This window comes from Petaurus breviceps, unplaced genomic scaffold, assembly GCF_028583685.1.
Source record: "Petaurus breviceps papuanus isolate PSGF00001 unplaced genomic scaffold, PetGlider_PUasm1.0 90510, whole genome shotgun sequence".
NCBI classification, from domain to species: domain Eukaryota; kingdom Metazoa; phylum Chordata; class Mammalia; order Diprotodontia; family Petauridae; genus Petaurus; species Petaurus breviceps.
In genome coordinates this window covers 3,706,534-3,711,839 of record NW_027187267.1, presented here as the reverse complement: position 1 = coordinate 3,711,839, position 5,306 = coordinate 3,706,534, and the positions used below count along the sequence as shown (strand labels likewise).

The window sequence follows — 5,306 nt, the reverse complement described above, 5'->3', positions numbered from 1 at the left end:
AAGAAGAAGAAGAAGAAGAAGAAGAAGAAGAAGAAGAAGAAGAAGAACAAGAAGAAGAAGAACAAGAAGAAGAACAAGAAGAAGAACAAGAAGACAAAACAAAAAATAGAGAGCAAGTAGTTTCAATGTGCACTCAGACTCTATATAGTTCTTCCTCTGGATGTGGATATCCCTTTCCATCATGAGTGTTTTGGAGTTGTCTTATAGTGGTGAATTGCTGAACCAGTAATTTACTGGTTTATCAATTAAACAGTCTGTCTATCAAAGTCAGTCATCACAGATACGATATGTCTGTGATTGTGTACAAAGTTCTTCTAGTTCTGCTCTCCTCACTCAGCATCAGTTTATATACATCTCTCCAGGTTATTATGAAGTTTGTCTATTCATTTCTTATAGCACAGTAGTATTCCATTACATTCATATACCACAACTTGTTTAGTCATTCCCCAAACTGATGGGCATTCCCTTGAGTTCCAATTCTTTGCCACCACAAAAAGAGCTGCTATAAATATTTTTGTACATGTGGGTCCTTTTCCATTTGTATGATCTCTTTATCTCTTCTCTTTTTAATCTTCATCCTCTCCCTATGTACTTGTTCAGGCCCTGATGCTGATAACCTAAGTTATCCCCATTCTGTAAAAACACTTACTAAACCACAAAGGAGAAAAGAACAAACATTTTAAAGTGCCTAATATGTGCTAAGCACTGTACCTAGTGCTTCACAAATATTACCTCATTTGACTGTCATCCTTTTGAGCTAAAATCCTACATCTTGCTTACCTCTCACAACCAAATTCCTAGAAAATGTAGCCTACAATCATTGCCTCCACTTCCTCTCCTTTCTCCTGATTCCCAGTTGGCTTTAGACTTCATTACTCAATTGAAACTGCTCTTCCCAAAATCACCATTGATCTCTAAATTACTAGATCGGATAGTTTTTTCTTAGTTTTCCTCTTTCTTGATCTCTTTGGAGCATTTGTCATTGTTGATCACCCTCTTCCCCTAGATACTCTTTCCTTTCGGTTTTTTATAACACCTCTCTCTCTGTCTCTCTGTCTCTGTCTCTCTCTTTCTCCTCCCCTCTCTCCCTCTCTCTCCTCTCTCCCCCCCTTCTCCTTCTTGCCTGTCTAACCACTCCTTTTCAGGTACCTTTACTGGTTTATCATCTATATCATAGGCCTTAATGATGAGTGTCTTCCCAAAACTCTGTCCTGGAGCCTCTTTTCTTCTCTCTCTCTCTCCACATTCTCCCTTGGTGACTTCATCAGCTCCAATGCTTGTTTCTGTGCATATGACTCCAAGATCGATATAGCCAGTCCTAATCTTTTTCCTTAGATCATCCCTACATCACCAACTGCCTACGGAACACTCCTAATTGGATGTGTTTAAATCTCAAACTCAACAACATCCAAAACCAGTACTCCTTATCTTTCCCCCTCATGTCGGTCCCTCTTTCAACTTTCCTATTTCTGTGGAGAGTATGACCATCTTTCCAGTGACCCAGTTTCTCAACCCCTGTGTCATTCTCCACTCCTCACTCTCACTCACTCCGTATATCCATTAGGTGCCAAATCTTGTCATTTCTCTCTCTCCAACATTTCTTTTTTTTTCTTTTAGGAGGGCAATTGGGGTTAGGTGACTTGCCCAAGGTCGCACGGCTAGTTTTTTGGTATCAAATGTCTGAGGCTGGATTTGAACTCAGGTCCTCCTGACTCCAGGGCTCTATTCACTGTGCCACCTAGCTGCCCCTCTCCAACATTTCTTAAATCCATCATCTTCTCTCTACCCACATAACCACCACCCTATTTCAGGGTTTCATAATATCTCACCTATTACAATAGTTTCCTAATCAGTTCCCTTACCTCAATTTCCTCCCCACTCTAATTCATCCTCCTAACAGCTGCCCAGGTCTGATCATGTCACTTCCCTACTCATTAAACACTAGTGACTCCCTGATTCTTCTAGGGTAAAATAGGAACTTTTCTGTTTGGCATTTAAAGTTTTATGTAAACTGGAACCAGTCTACCTTTCCAATCTTAATTATACATTACTCCTTTATAAGCACTTCATAGTCTAGCCAAACTGGCATTTTTACTACTCCTCATATATTTCATCTCCCACCTCCATGTCTTTGCATTGTTGTTCCCTATGCCTAGAATCTATTCTCTCCTCACCATGACCTTTTAGAAAACCTAGTTTCCTATAAGACTTATTTAAGTGCTACCTGATATATAAAGCTTTTTCTGATACCCTCAGTTGCTAATGCCTTCCCTACCCAAAATTATCTTGCTTTTATTTTGTACCTGTATTCATACATGCTGGTTCTCTTAAACATGTAAAGTCCCTGAGGGCAGGGATTTCACTTTTGTCTGCATATCTCCAGTTCCTTGCAAGAGTACCTGGCACATAGAACGGACTTATAAATGTTTGTTGATAGTTTGATTTTTTATTTTTCCATATGAATTGTTTTCTATCCATGCTTTCAACATCTTTTATTTTGTGGCTGATTTTTAAAAAAACTTCCATTGTAGCACAGTTTTGTTATTGTTGTTGTTCAGTCATTTCAATTATATTTAATTCTTTGTGACCCCATTTTGGGATTTTCTTGGCAAAAATTCTGGAGTGGTTTGCCATTTCCTTCTTAAGCTTATTTGACACATGAGAAAACTGAGGCACATAGGGTTAAGTGACTTGTCCAGGGTCACATAGCTAATAAGTGTCTGAGGTCATATTTGAACTCAAGAAGATGACTCTTCCTGATTTCAAGTCCATTGTACTATCCATTGTGCCACTTAACTGCCCCATAGCACACTAGAAAGAGAATTAGATTTGAAACCAGAGATTCAAATTCCTGCTCTTCTACTGCCTGTACAAGAGTCTATATGTGTAACCTCTGGTAAATTACTTCATCATATTTTGCTTTGGGTCTTATGTTAGTACTCTGTAGGTTGAGATCATTGAATTAGATGGTATTTAAGGTCCCTTCCTCTAACTGTGAATTTATATTTGTCTGATAAATTTTATATTAGATTTATCCTATCTATGCTTTTAAAAATCCTTATTCTGCCACCTAATCTATCTTTCCTTCACTACTCTCTTTTTTCAAAAATTTGATAATCATGTTATCTAGGTTTTCAACTAAGTCATTGATAAAAATATTAAACAGAATAGGGCTAAGATAGATCCCTGTGGTCTTTCATTAGAGACATCCCACCAGACTTTGACACAAATTGTTAATTATTGGACTTTGGGAAAACCAGTTCAATATCCCACTGTCATCCAGATCACATCATGCTTATAAGATGAGAGACTGTCAGATGTCTTTCTTGAAATGTTAGTGGCACTATGATTTTCCCAGTCATCCAGGGTGTAGTAGAAACAGCACAGTATTAGCAGTCCCCAAACCTTGCTGCTAATCCTGGCTCTGCCACTGACTAGTTAATTGTGTGACATTGAGCAAATTTCTTTTCTTCTTTGGGTCTTAGCTTCCCCACAGGCAAAATGAGAGGTTTGGGCTAGTTTCCAACCAGATCTGACTTGTGAGATGTTGTGACTTTTTAACCTTCCCTCCTTCATCTCAACATTAAGTCTTGATTTTTCCTTCAGTGTCTTCGGAATCTAGCCTTTATTCTCTTTATTCCCACTAACTTAGTTCAGACTTTCATTACCTTTCTCCTGGACTATTTTAATAGCTTCCTGTTTTCTCTGACTCCAGGCTCTTAGCCCTATCATACCTTGAGACTTACTATGACCTTGTCACACTTCCATTTAAAAAAAAAACAACCTCAAAACTAGCAACGATTCCCCCAAATAAAGTTCAAACTCCTTAGTATGACATTCAAGGTCTTTTATGACTTGGCTTCAACATTCCTCTCCAGTCTTATCTCAAAATACTTCCCAACTTCCCAGCTTTCCAACATGAACAGTCTGGCCATCTGGGACAATTTGTTGTTCTCTGACCATTTAGTACTTTTCTGCCACCTTTCCCCCCCCTCTCTCATTTTTGCTTGTGGAAATCCTACCCATCCTTCAAGATCCAACTTGAATTCCACTTCCTCCTAGATGCCTTTCTTGACTATCAGTCAGCTACAAGTATACTCTCCCTTTCCTTGATTATTATTCATTCAGCAAACATTAAGTGCCACTGGTATGAAAGAGATTTTGAGGTAGAGGGGACCTTAGAGAGACGCAATCACAAAAATATCACTTATTGAGAAGAAAATTAAGGAAAGAAGTAAAATGTTCAAGAAAACATAAATAACGAGTAACAGTCAGAATTCAAACCCATTCCAATTTGGGCACTCTGTCTACTATTCTTTGCCAGTAGAGTTTAAAGTGTAAAAGAAGGATGAGATACAAATGGTATTACATAATGTTGTGCCACAGAAAGGTAAAAAACAAAAGACTTTGTGAGGTGGAGGGGAAGGTTCTCTACAATATGAGACTACCTGGAAGATATGGTATTTGAGTTTGGCTTTAAAAAATGGGTAAGAGTTCAGCAAGCAAAAAGAGGAAGGGAGGACATTCTAGCCCTAGGAAGTGCCTGTGAGTAAGATACAGGATCGAAGAGTTCAGTGTGCATTTGGGGCTGTGAGAGGGGCAAGGGCTATGAGTACCATTTGGCTGGAGTGAATGGTATGGGGGAGTATGGGATAAAGGTTGGGAAAAGAGGGTACCGCTAGACTGTGGAGGGCCTTGAATACCAGGAAAACGAGTTTGAATCAAAGGAGCAAGGCAATCAAGGGCCATTAAATATTTTTAAATGGAGGAGTAACAAAACCACATCTTAGTTTACATCAACTTCATGGCACTTTTTATGGTACAGGGAGTACCGTATTTATTTGTGCCGGTGTCTTATCTTCCGTACTAGAATGAATCACCCAATTCTAGAGCTGGAAGGCACCTTAGACAAATCAGCTGGTCGAATTCTCTGCCTAGTGGATGACAGCATTGCCCAGTTGCTTAACAACATCCCCGACTAGCGGTCTAAACCACACCAGGTCAGGGATCCTGGAATATTTTGTTTTGTAATCCTCAAAGAGACTAGCAAGCACATAGTAGGCGTTCAATGAATGAAAGATCGCATATCATTCTGTCATATTCCCAAGGCCAGGCAGGAACCCAAGCCCAGCTTCACTCCCAAGAGCTGTTCTCAGTGGAGCCTCCAGCATAACTTGGGCCTTTCCTGAATTTATTTCCACTTCATTAACTCTACCTCAATTCCACTCCTCCCCACCCACCTCCTCCCTCCCCCCCCCCCCCCCCCCCCCCCATCCCTCAGCCTCCCCCCACCCCTTGGCCCCTCC

The 5,306-nt window shown here is 40.0% G+C and overlaps 1 protein-coding gene across 1 annotated transcript in view; it reads left to right on the top strand.

Moving 5' to 3' along the window:
- Positions 1-5,306, top strand: part of TAGLN2 (transgelin 2) — a 343,906-nt gene that overhangs the window by 165,295 nt on the left and 173,305 nt on the right. The gene's annotated exons all lie outside the window — the stretch shown is intronic.